Source organism: Entelurus aequoreus, linkage group LG11 (genome assembly GCF_033978785.1).
Source record: "Entelurus aequoreus isolate RoL-2023_Sb linkage group LG11, RoL_Eaeq_v1.1, whole genome shotgun sequence".
Classification (NCBI taxonomy): Eukaryota; Metazoa; Chordata; class Actinopteri; order Syngnathiformes; family Syngnathidae; genus Entelurus; species Entelurus aequoreus.
The window spans coordinates 15,397,631-15,411,870 of NC_084741.1; the positions used below are offsets into that span (position 1 = coordinate 15,397,631).

Here is a 14,240-nt window from a genome sequence, read left to right on the forward strand (position 1 = left end):
GACACCCGCAAAAAGACAAGTATCGAATCATTTTAATTTGCATGTAAAATGTCGGATATAAGCTCCGATACAAGCAGTCTGAAATTTGAAAAGCTGGACAGTCTGGTTCACAACTAATTGTCCTCCAATAAGTACACAAGGTTGGTCGTTTCTTGTACAGACCTGAAAACCAGTGAAGTTGGCACTAGGGATGGAGACCAGAACTAACAGTTCTCGTCGGTCCCGATTTTCTCTACTTTTCGTTTGTGTGTACGTGTGTTAATAAATGTTGTTGTTCAACAATAAAATCAGTTTGTCCGAGGTGTGTTGCCGTTAGGTGTGTCCTCATCCAATACTGATCGTAGATATCTGTCCGACACCCGCAAAAAGACAAGTATCGAATCATTTTAATTTGCATGTAAAATGTCGCATATAAGCTCCGATACAAGCAGTCTGAAATTTGAAAAGCTGGACAGTCTGGTTCACAACTAATTGTCCTCCAATAAGTACACAAGGTTGGTCGTTTCTTGTACAGACCTGAAAACCAGTGAAGTTGGCCCTAGGGATGGAGACCAGAACTAACAGTTCTCGTCGGTCCCGATTTTCTGTACTTTTCGTTTGTGTGTACGTGTGTTAATAAATGTTGTTGTTCAACAATAAAATCAGTTTGTCCGAGGTGTGTTGCCGTTAGGTGTGTCCTCATCCAATACTGATGGTAGATATCTGTCCGACACCCGCAAAAAGACAAGTATCGAATCATATCAATTTGCATGTAAAATGTCGGATATAAGCTCCGATACAAGCAGTGCGAATTGTGAAAAGCTGGGCAGTCCCGTTCACAGCTAATTGTCCTCCAATAAGCACACAAGGTTGGTCGTTTCTTGTACAAACCTGAAAACCAGTGAAGTTGGCACTAGGGATGGAGACCAGAACTAACAGTACTCGTCGGTCCCGATTTTCTCTACTTTTCGTGTGTGTGTACGTGTGTTAATAAATGTTGATTTGTTCAACAATAAAATCAGTTTACCCAAGGTGTGTTGCCGTTAGGTGTGTCCTCATCCAATACTGATGGTAGATATCTGTCCGACACCCGCAAAAAGACAAGTATCGAATCATATCAAATTGCATGTAAAATGTCGGATATAAGCTCCGATACAAGCAGTGCGAATTGTGAAAAGCTGGACAGTCCCATTCACAGCTAATTGTCCTCCAATAAGCACACAAGGTTGGTCGTTTCTTGTACAAACTTCAAAACCAGTGAAGTTGGCACTAGGGATGGAGACCAGAACTAACAGTACTCGTCGGTCCCGATTTTCTCTACTTTTCGTGTGTGTGTACGTGTGTTAATAAATGTTGATTTGTTCAACAATAAAATCAGTTTGTCCGAGGTGTGTTGCCGTTAGGTGTGTCCTCATCCAATACTGATGGTAGATATCTGTCCGACACCCGCAAAAAGACAAGTATCGAATCATATCAATTTGCATGTAAAATGTCGGATATAAGCTCGATACAAGCAGTGCGAATTGTGAAAAGCTGGACAGTCCGGTTCACAGCTAATTGTCCTCCAATAAGCACACAAGGTTGGTCGTTTCTTGTACAAACCTCAAAACCAGTGAAGTTGGCACTAGGGATGGAGACCAGAACGAACTACTCGTCTGTCCCGATTTTCTCTACTTTTCGTGTGTGTGTACGTGTGTTAATAAATGTTGATTTGTTCAACAATAAAATCAGTTTGTCCGAGGTGTGTTGCCGTTAGGTGTGTCCTCATCCAATACTGATGGTAGATATCTGTCCGACACCCGCAGAAAGACAAGTATCGAATCATATCAATTTGCATGTAAAATGTCGGATATAAACTCCGATACAAGCAGTCCGAATTGTGAAAAGCTGGACAGTCCGGTTCACAGCTAATTGTCCTCCAATAAGTACACAAGGTTGATCGTTTCTTGTACAAAGGCCAAAACCAGTGAAGTTGGCACTAGGGATGGAGACCAGAACTAACAGTGCTCGTCGGTCCCGATTTTCTCCTACCTTTCGTGTGTGTGTACATGTGTTAATAAATGTTGATTTGTTCAACAATAAAATCAGTTTGTCCGAGGTGTGTTGCCGTTAGGTGTGTCCTCATCCAATACTGATCGTAGATATCTGTCCGACACCCGCAAAAAGACAAGTATCGAATCATATCAATTTGCATATAAAATGTCGGATATAAGCTCCGACACAAGCAGTGCGGATTGTGAAAAGCTGGACAGTCCAGTTCACAACTAATTGTCCTCCAATAAGTACACAAGGTTGGTCGTTTCTTGTACAGACCTGAAAACCAGTGAAGTTGGCACTAGGGATGGAGACCAGAACTAACAGTTCTCGTCGGTCCCGATTTTCTCTACTTTTCGTTTGTGTGTACGTGTGTTAATAAATGTTGTTGTTCAACAATAAAATCAGTTTGTCCGAGGTGTGTTGCCGTTAGGTGTGTCCTCATCCAATACTGATCGTAGATATCTGTCCGACACCCGCAAAAAGACAAGTATCGAATCATTTTAATTTGCATGTAAAATGTCGCATATAAGCTCCGATACAAGCAGTCTGAAATTTGAAAAGCTGGACAGTCTGGTTCACAACTAATTGTCCTCCAATAAGTACACAAGGTTGGTCGTTTCTTGTACAGACCTGAAAACCAGTGAAGTTGGCCCTAGGGATGGAGACCAGAACTAACAGTTCTCGTCGGTCCCGATTTTCTGTACTTTTCGTTTGTGTGTACGTGTGTTAATAAATGTTGTTGTTCAACAATAAAATCAGTTTGTCCGAGGTGTGTTGCCGTTAGGTGTGTCCTCATCCAATACTGATGGTAGATATCTGTCCGACACCCGCAAAAAGACAAGTATCGAATCATATCAATTTGCATGTAAAATGTCGGATATAAGCTCCGATACAAGCAGTGCGAATTGTGAAAAGCTGGGCAGTCCCGTTCACAGCTAATTGTCCTCCAATAAGCACACAAGGTTGGTCGTTTCTTGTACAAACCTGAAAACCAGTGAAGTTGGCACTAGGGATGGAGACCAGAACTAACAGTACTCGTCGGTCCCGATTTTCTCTACTTTTCGTGTGTGTGTACGTGTGTTAATAAATGTTGATTTGTTCAACAATAAAATCAGTTTACCCAAGGTGTGTTGCCGTTAGGTGTGTCCTCATCCAATACTGATGGTAGATATCTGTCCGACACCCGCAAAAAGACAAGTATCGAATCATATCAAATTGCATGTAAAATGTCGGATATAAGCTCCGATACAAGCAGTGCGAATTGTGAAAAGCTGGACAGTCCCATTCACAGCTAATTGTCCTCCAATAAGCACACAAGGTTGGTCGTTTCTTGTACAAACTTCAAAACCAGTGAAGTTGGCACTAGGGATGGAGACCAGAACTAACAGTACTCGTCGGTCCCGATTTTCTCTACTTTTCGTGTGTGTGTACGTGTGTTAATAAATGTTGATTTGTTCAACAATAAAATCAGTTTGTCCGAGGTGTGTTGCCGTTAGGTGTGTCCTCATCCAATACTGATGGTAGATATCTGTCCGACACCCGCAAAAAGACAAGTATCGAATCATATCAATTTGCATGTAAAATGTCGGATATAAGCTCGATACAAGCAGTGCGAATTGTGAAAAGCTGGACAGTCCGGTTCACAGCTAATTGTCCTCCAATAAGCACACAAGGTTGGTCGTTTCTTGTACAAACCTCAAAACCAGTAAAGTTGGCACTAGGGATGGAGACCAGAACGAACTACTCGTCTGTCCCGATTTTCTCTACTTTTCGTGTGTGTGTACGTGTGTTAATAAATGTTGATTTGTTCAACAATAAAATCAGTTTGTCCGAGGTGTGTTGCCGTTAGGTGTGTCCTCATCCAATACTGATGGTAGATATCTGTCCGACACCCGCAAAAAGACAAGTATCGAATCATATCAATTTGCATGTAAAATGTCGGATATAAACTCCGATACAAGCAGTCCGAATTGTGAAAAGCTGGACAGTCCGGTTCACAGCTAATTGTCCTCCAATAAGTACACAAGGTTGATCGTTTCTTGTACAAAGGCCAAAACCAGTGAAGTTGGCACTAGGGATGGAGACCAGAACTAACAGTGCTCGTCGGTCCCGATTTTCTCCTACCTTTCGTGTGTGTGTACATGTGTTAATAAATGTTGATTTGTTCAACAATAAAATCAGTTTGTCCGAGGTGTGTTGCCATTAGGTGTGTCCTCATCCAATACTGATCGTAGATATCTGTCCGACACCCGCAAAAAGACAAGTATCGAATCATATCAATTTGCATATAAAATGTCGGATATAAGCTCCGACACAAGCAGTGCGGATTGTGAAAAGCTGGACAGTCCAGTTCACAACTAATTGTCCTCCAATAAGCACACAAGGTTGGTCGTTTCTTATACAAACCCCAAAACCAGTCAAGTTGGCACTAGGGATGGAGACCAGAACTAACAGTACTCATCGGTCCCGATTTTCTCTACTTTTCGTGTGTGTGTACGTGTGTTAATAAATGTTGATTTGTTCAACAATAAAATCAGTTTGTCCGAGGTGTGTTGCCGTTAGGTGTGTCCTCATCCAATACTGATGGTAGATATCTGTCCGACACCCGCAAAAAGACAAGTATCGAATCATATCAATTTGCATGTAAAATGTCGGATATAAGCTCGATACAAGCAGTCTGAATTGTCAAAAGCTGGACAGTCCAGTTCACAACTAATTGTCCTCCAATAAGCACAAAAGGTTGATCGTTTCTTGTACAAACCCCAAAACTAGTGAAGTTGGCACTAGGGATGGAGACCAGAACTAACAGTGCTCGTCGGTCCCGATTTTCTCCTACCTTTCGTGTGTGTGTACACGTGTTAATAAATGTTGATTTGTTCAACAATAAAATCAGTTTGTCCGAGGTGTGTTGCCGTTAGGTGTGTCCTCATCCAATACTGATCGTAGATATCTGTCCGACACCCGCAAAAAGACAAGTATCGAATCATGTTAATTTGCATGTAAAATGTCGGATATAAGCTCCGATACAAGCAGTCTGAAATTTGAAAAGCTGGACAGTCTGGTTCACAACTAATTGTCCTCCAATAAGCACACAAGGTTGGTCGTTTCTTGTACAGACCTGAAAACCAGTGAAGTTGGCACTAGGGATGGAGACCAGAACTAACAGTTCTCGTCGGACCCGATTTTCTCTACTTTTCGTTTGTGTGTACGTGTGTTAATAAATGTTGTTGTTCAACAATAAAATCAGTTTGTCCGAGGTGTGTTGCCGTTAGGTGTGTCCTCATCCAATACTGATGGTAGATATCTGTCCGACACCCGCAAAAAGACAAGTATCGAATCATATCAATTTGCATGTAAAATGTCGGATATAAGCTCCGATAAAAGCAGTGCGAATTATGAAAAGCTGGACAGTCCAGTTCACAACTAATTGTCCTCCAATAAGCACACAAGGTTGGTCATTTCGTGTACAAACCCCAAAACCAGTGAAGTTGGCACTAGGGATGGAGACCAGAACTAACAGTACTCGTCGGTCCCGATTTTCTCCTACCTTTCGTGTGTGTGTACGTGTGTTAATAAATGTTGATTTGTTCAACAATAAAATCAGTTTATCCGAGGTGTGTTGCCGTTAGGTGAGTCCTCATCCAATACTGATGGTAGATATCTGTCCGACACCCGCAAAAAGACAAGTATCGAATCATATCAATTTGCATGTAAAATGTCGGATATAAGCTCCGATACAAGCAGTGCGAATTGTGAAAAGCTGGGCAGTCCCGTTCACAGCTAATTGTCCTCCAATAAGCACACAAGGTTGGTCGTTTCTTGTACAAACCTGAAAACCAGTGAAGTTGGCACTAGGGATGGAGACCAGAACTAACAGTACTCGTCGGTCCCGATTTTCTCTACTTTTCGTGTGTGTGTACGTGTGTTAATAAATGTTGATTTGTTCAACAATAAAATCAGTTTACCCAAGGTGTGTTGCCGTTAGGTGTGTCCTCATCCAATACTGATGGTAGATATCTGTCCGACACCCGCAAAAAGACAAGTATCGAATCATATCAAATTGCATGTAAAATGTCGGATATAAGCTCCGATACAAGCAGTGCGAATTGTGAAAAGCTGGACAGTCCCATTCACAGCTAATTGTCCTCCAATAAGCACACAAGGTTGGTCGTTTCTTGTACAAACTTCAAAACCAGTGAAGTTGGCACTAGGGATGGAGACCAGAACTAACAGTACTCGTCGGTCCCGATTTTCTCTACTTTTCGTGTGTGTGTACGTGTGTTAATAAATGTTGATTTGTTCAACAATAAAATCAGTTTGTCCGAGGTGTGTTGCCGTTAGGTGAGTCCTCATCCAATACTGATAGTAGATATCTGTCTAACACCCGCAAAAAGGGAGGTTGCAGCTTACTGCGCGGTTCGTTCTCCCGGGATGCAAACAGACGACTCCGGACAGGACTTTCAGGTAGGAACATGATTTAATCTTGAAAAAACTCAAAGAGGTACAAAAACAGAAAGCAAGTCGAAGAAAATATGTGCCAATCGCACTCAAAGCTAAACACTTAGCATGGGCAAGGAGGCAAGCAAAACTTACGTAACAGGAGCGTGAAGCAAACAAAGAAGCCAGGACAAGTGACCGGCAAAGGCAGGCTTAAATAATGTCTCTGATGAGCAACAGGTGAGCGTCCCGAACACAAGAGGCAGGTGAAAATAATAAGCAGCCTTGGTAACAAACTCAGAGGTGCACAAACATGAACTAAAGGAGTCCAAAACCAACAGAAAACACAAAACGTGATCTGGAACACGGATCATGACGGAAATGCTCAGTCATTCACAAACAAGGATGGGGCGAGGGTCACCACTTTGTCAACAAATGCGCGAGCAAATTGTCCAACAGTTTAAGAACAACATTTCTCAACCAGCTATTGCAAGGAATTTAGGAATTTCACCATCTAAAGTCTGTAATATCATCAAAAGGTTCAGAGAATCTGGAGAAATCGCTGCACGTAACATTGAATGACCGTGACCTTGGATCTCTCAGGTGGTACTGCATCAAAAAGTGACATCGGTATGTAAAGGACATCACCACATGGGCTAAGGAACATATTGGAAAACCACTGTCAGTAACTACAGTTGGTCGCTACATCTGTAAGTACAAGTTAAAACTCTACTATGCAAAGCGAAAAGCCATTTATCAACAACACCCGGAAACACCGCCGGCTTCGCTGGGCCCGAGCTCATCTAAGATGGACTGATGCAAAGTGGAAAAGTGTTCTGTGGTCTGACGAGGCCACATTTCAAATTGTTTTTGGAAACTGTGGAGGTTGTGTCCTCTGGAACAAAGAGGAAAATAACCATTGGCGCTAAGTGTAAAAGGCAGTATCTGTGATGGTATGGGGGTGTATTAGTGCCCAAGACATGGGTAACTTACACATCTGTGAAGGCACCATTAATGCTGAAAGGTACATACAGGTTTTGGAGCAACATATGTTGCCATTCAAGCAACGTTATCATGGACACCCCTGCTTATTTCAGCAAGACAATGCCAAGCCACGTGTTACAACAGCGTGGCTTCATAGTAAAAGAGTGCGGGTACTAGACTGGCCTGCCTGTAGTCCAGACCTGTCTCCCATTGAAAAATGTGTGGCGCATTATGAAGCCTAAAATAGCACAACGCCCTCGGACTGTTGAACAACTTAAGCTGTACATCAAGCAAGAATGGGAAAGAATTCCACCTGAGAAGCTTCAAAAATGTGTCTCCTCAGTTCCCAAACCTTTACTGAGTGTTGTTAAAAGGAAAGGCCATGTAACACAGTGGTGAACATGCCCCTGTGACAACTTTTTTGCAATGTGTTGCTGCCATTAAAATTCAAAGTTAATGATTATTTGCCAACAAAAATGAAGTTTATCAGTGTGAACATGAAATATCTTGTCTTTGCAGTCTATTCAATTGAATATAAGTAGAAAAGGATTAGCAAATCATTGTATTCTGTTTTTATTTACCATTTACACAACGTGCCAACTTCACTGCTTTTGGGTTTTTTAGTTGTAGTTATCATTGCCAAAATTAGGAGGTGTTGAAATCGCCTGGTAAAATCGCTAATGCTAACCAGCATCAAGCTAGTCCACTTCCAAAAGTGTACCTTTACTTTTGAGCGCTTTCTATCGGGCGTGCTTGCTTTGGTGGCATGGAAAAAATGGAACATGACTTAAAAGCAGTCCGCCACAAGCGTGACATCACATGCAACTTAGGGTACCGTTTGATTTTTGAACCACTTCACCGTCAAAGCTACCGTTTGGTTCACAAAGACCCAGGAGCAGTCTTGCGGGTTTGAGTCACACATTAAGAGTGTTACTAAAACGGCCTTCTTTCATCTCCGTAATATCGCTAAAATTTGTTCCGTTTTGTCCACTAGCGACGCTGAGATCATTATTCATGCGTTCGTTACGTCTCGTCTCCATTACTGTAACCTATTATTTTCCCTATGTCGAGCATTAAAAGACTACAGTTGGTACAAAATGCGGCTGCTAAACTTTTGACAAAAACAAGAAAGTTTGATCATATTACGCCTATACTGTATATACCTTATATACATATATACCTATATATATATACCTATACTGGCTTCCTGTGCACTTAAGATGTGATTTTTACTACTTACGTATAAAATACTACACGGTCTAGCTCCAGCCTATCTTGCTGATTGTATTGTACCATATGTCCCGGCAAGAAATCTGCGTTCTAAGAACTCCGGCTTATTAGTGATTCCCAGAGCCCAAAAAAAGTCTGCGGGCTATAGAGCATTTTCTATTGGGGCTCCAGTACTCTGGAATGCCCTCCCGGTAACAGTTAGAGATGCTACCTCAGTAGAAGCATTTAAGTCCCATCTTAAAACTCATTTGTATACTCTAGCCTTTAAATAGACCCCCTTTTTAGACCAGTTGATCTGCCGTTTCTTTTCTACTCTGCCCCCCTCTCCTACGCGGAAGGGGGGGGGGGGGGGGGGCACAGGTCCGGTGGCCATGGATGAAGTGCTGGCTGTCCAGAGTCGGGACCCGGGGTGGACCGCTCGCCTGTGCCTCGGTTGGGGACATCTCTGCGCTGCTGACCCGTCTCCGCTCGGGACGGTCTCCTGCTGGCCCCACTATGGACTGGACTCTCACTATTATGTTAGATCCACTATAGACTGGACTCTCACTATTATGTTAGATCCACTATGGACTGGACTTTCACAATATTATGTTGGATCCACTATGGAGTGGACTCTCACTATTATGTTAGATCCACTATGGACTGGACTCTCACTATTATGTTAGATCCACTATGGACTGGACTCTCACACTATTATGTTAGATCCACTATGGACTGGACTTTCACAATATTATGTTAGATCCACTATGGACTGGACTTTCACAATATTATGTTAGATCCACTATGGACTGGACTCTCACTATTATGTTAGATCCACTATGGACTGGACTCTCACTGTTATGTTGGATCCACTATGGACTGGACTCTCACTATTATGTTAGATCCACTATGGACTGGACTTTCACAATATTATGTTAGATCCACTATGGACTGGACTCTCACTATTATGTTAGATCCACTATGGACTGGACTCTCACTATTATGTTAGATCCACTATGGACTGGACTCTCACTGTTATGTTGGATCCACTATGGACTGGACTCTCACTATTATGTTAGATCCACTATGGACTGGACTCTCACACTATTATGTTAGATCCACTATGGACTGGACTCTCACTATTATGTTAGATCCACTATGGACTGGACTCTCACACTATTATGTTAGATCCACTATGGACTGGACTCTCACTATTATGTTAGATCCACTATGGACTGGACTCTCACACTATTATGTTAGATCCACTATGGACTGGACTCTCACTATTATGTTAGATCCACTATGGACTGGACTCTCACACTATTATGTTAGATCCACTATGGACTGGACTCTCACTATTATGTTAGATCCACTATAGACTGGACTCTCACTATTATGTTAGATCCACTATGGACTGGACTTTCACAATATTATGTTGGATCCACTATGGAGTGGACTCTCACTATTATGTTAGATCCGCTATGGACTGGACTCTCACTATTATGTTAGATCCACTATGGACTGGACTTTCACAATATTATGTTAGATCCACTATGGACTGGACTCTCACTATTATGTTAGATCCACTATGGACTGGACTCTCACTATTATGTTAGATCCACTATGGACTGGACTCTCACTGTTATGTTGGATCCACTATGGACTGGACTCTCACTATTATGTTAGATCCACTATGGACTGGACTCTCACACTATTATGTTAGATCCACTATGGACTGGACTCTCACTATTATGTTAGATCCACTATGGACTGGACTCTCACACTATTATGTTAGATCCACTATGGACTGGACTCTCACTATTATGTTAGATCCACTATGGACTGGACTCTCACACTATTATGTTAGATCCACTATGGACTGGACTCTCACTATTATGTTAGATCCACTATGGACTGGACTCTCACACTATTATGTTAGATCCACTATGGACTGGACTCTCACACTATTATGTTCGATCCACTATGGACTAGACTCTCACACTATTATGTTTGATCCACTATGGACTAGACTCTCACACTATTATGTTAGATCCACTATGGACTGGACTCTCACAATATTATGTTAGATCCACTATTGACTGGACTCTCACTATTATGTTAGATCCATTATGGACTGGACTCTCACACTATTATGTTAGATCCACTATGGACTGGACTCTCGCACTATTATGTTAGATCCACTATGGACTGGACTCTCACTATTATGTTAGATCCACTATGGACTGGACTCTCACACTATTATGTTAGATCCACTATGGACTGAACTTTCACAATATTATACTAGACCCACTCGACGTCCATTGCATCTGGTCAGGGGGTGAGGGGGTCACCCACATATGCGGTCCTCTCCAAGGTTCACATCGATGTCCCCCTGGGTTGCGAGTTTTTCCTTGCCCTTATGTGGGATCTGAACCGAGGATGTCGTCGTGGCTTGTGCAGCCCTTTGAGACACTCGTGATTTAGGGCTATATAAATACACATTGATTGATTGATTGATTGAAGCTGGAGGATCCAGTTTTAAACAGACAGACAGTTCTTATGTCATCCACATGTTGTTTACACTCAACAGTTTCTTCCAAGGATAGTTTTTAGCTTGTGTAAATGTGGTGGTTGACTTTGCTGCTTTAATCCCTCAATGCAGTCCTCAACATGTCACTAGATTGATTGGCAAAAAGAATACAAACCACTTGTTGCTTTTTTCCTTTTTTTTTTTTACAGAGTAGTGATTAAACAAGCATCCATCTCTTTGTGGTTTCTTGTCTTTTCATGTGTCGCAACAATCGGCGACGCCCAGCGTTCCGTTCTTTTTATTTGTCTGTGTCTCGTCTTTTTTGACGCTTTTCATCTCTCTGAACCGCAACCACGCCCCCCCCCCCCCCCCCCCCCCACCCCCTTCAGCCCCCAGACCACATCCACACGGTGTTATTAAAGTCTCCTGCAGCTCCTCCACATCTATGGAGAAACGTCTGACTGCTGCGTGTTTCATCCCATTCACGCTTCAATTTCGTTGTCAAGTGGATCACAAACATCCCGGGTGTTTCTTTCTCATGGGGGTCTGGTCGAAAATGTGGACCAGAACCACTGGAATTTAATTTTTTGGTCAAACTACTGCAGTGTTTAAAGGCCTACTGAAAGCCACTACTACCGACCACGCAGTCTGATAGTTTATATATCAATGATGAAATCTTAACATTGCAACACATGAAAATACGGCCGGGTTAACTTATAAAGTGCAATTTTAAATTTCCCGCTAAACTTCCGGTTGAAAACGTCTATGTATGATGACGTATGCGCGTGACGTCACTAGTTAAACGGAAGTATTGGTACACCTTTGAATCCAATACAAAATAGCTCTGTTTTCATCTCAAAATTCCACAGTATTCTGGACATCTGTGTTGGTGAATCGTTTGCAATTTGTTTAATGAACAATGGAGACTGCAAAGAAGAAAGCTGTATGTGGGATCGGTGTATTAGCGGCTGGCTGCAGCAACACAACCAGGAGGACTTTGAGTTGGATAGCAGACGCGCTATCCGACGCTAGTCGCCGACCGCATCTATGATCGGGTGAAGTCCTTCGTCGCGCCGTCGATCGCTGGAACGCAGGTGAGCATGGGTGTTGATGAGCAGATGAGGGCCGGCGTAGGTGGAGAGCTAATGTTTTTTATCATAGCTCTGACGAGGTCCCGTAGCTAAGTTAGCTTCAATGGGCGTCGTTAGTAACAGCATTGCTAGGCTTCGACAGGCGGCACGGCATTAACCGTGTAGTTACATGTCCATGGTTTAATAGTATTGTTGATCTTCTGTCCATCCTTCCAGTCAGGGGTTTATTTCTTTTGTTTCTATCTGCATTTAAGCACAATGCTATCACGTTAGCTCCGTAGCTAAAGTGCTTCGCCGATGTATTGTCGTGGAGATAAAAGTCACTGTGAATGTCCATTTCGCGTTCTCGTCTCTCATTTTCAAGAGGATATAGTATCCGAGGTGGTTTAAAATACAAATCCGTGATCCACAATAGAAAAAGGAGAAAGTGCGGAATCCAATGAACTCTTGTACCTAAATTACGGTCAGAGCGAAAAAAGATACGTCCTGCACTGCACGCTAGTCCTTCACTCTCACGTTCCTCATCCACGAATCTTTCATCCTCACTCAAATTAATGGGGTAATCGTCGCTTTCTCGGTCCGAATCGCTCTCGCTGCTGGTGTAAACAATGGGGAAATGTGAGGGGCCTTTCAACCTGCGATGTCACGCTACTTCCGGGACAGGCCAGGCTTTTTTTATCAGCGACCAAAAGTTGCGAACTTTATCGTCGATGTTCTATACTAAATCCTTTCAGCAAAAATATGTCAATATCGCGAAATGATCGAGTATGACACAGAATGGATCTGCCATCCCCGTTTAAATAAGAACATTTAATTTCAGTAGGCCTTTAAATATTCTGTATTAAAGTACGCTACTGCATTTATTAGATGACTAGAGTATCCTTTTATCCGTTAAACTATACCCAATTATACTGTAAAAAACATATAAACGCAACAATTTTGTTTTTGCTCCCATTTTTCACGAGTTCAATTCAAAGATCTAATTCTACGACACACACAAAAGACCTAATGCTCTCAAATATTTTTCACAAATTTGTCCAAAACTGTGTTAGTGAGCATTTCTTCTTTCCCAAGACCACCATTTGCCTCACGCATCTGCAGTCGTGGTCAAAAGTTTACATACACTTGTAAAGAACATAATGTCATGGCTGTCTTGAGTTTCCAATAATTTCTACAACTCTTATTTTTTTGTGATAGAGTGATCGGAGCACATACTTGTTGGTCACAAAAAACATTCATGAAGTTTGCTTCTTTTACTGAAAATGTGAGCAAATCTGCTGGGTCAAAAGTATACATACAGCAATGTTAATATTTGCTTACATGTCCCTTGGCAAGTTTCACTGCAATAAGGCGCTTTTGGTAGCCATCCACAAGTTTCTGCTTGAATTTTTGACCACTCCTCTTGACAAAATTGGTGCAGTTCAGCTAAAATGTGTTGGTTTTCTGACATGGACTTGTTTCTTCAGCATTGTCCACACGTTTAAGTCAGGACTTTGGGAAGGCCATTCTAAAACCTTCATTCTAGCCTGATTTAGCCATTCCTTTACCACTTTTGACGTGTGTTTGGGGTCATTGTCCTGTTGGAACACACAACTGCGCCCAAGACCCAACCTCCTGGCTGATGATTTTAGGTTGTCCTGAAGAATTTGGAGGTAATCCTCCTTTTTTCATTGTCCCATTTACTCTCTGTAAAGCACCAGTTCCATTGGCAGCAAAACAGGCCCAGAGCATAATACTACCACCACCATGCTTGACGGTAGAATGGTATTCCTGGGATTAAAAGCCTCACCTTTTCTCCTCCAAACATATTGCTGGGTATTGTGGCCAAACAGCTCCATTTTTGTTTCATCTGACATCATATGGACAAAGATAAGACCTTCTGGAGGAAAGTTATGTGGTCAGATGAAATAAAAATGCTGAAGAAACAAGTCCATGTCAGAAAACCAACAAATTTAGCTGAACTGCACCGATTT

General features: G+C 42.2%; 1 protein-coding gene across 6 annotated transcripts in view; it reads right to left on the reverse strand.

The window, feature by feature from the left end:
• Window positions 1-14,240, reverse strand: part of LOC133659820 (BMP-binding endothelial regulator protein-like) — a 450,456-nt gene that overhangs the window by 254,288 nt on the left and 181,928 nt on the right. The gene's annotated exons all lie outside the window — the stretch shown is intronic.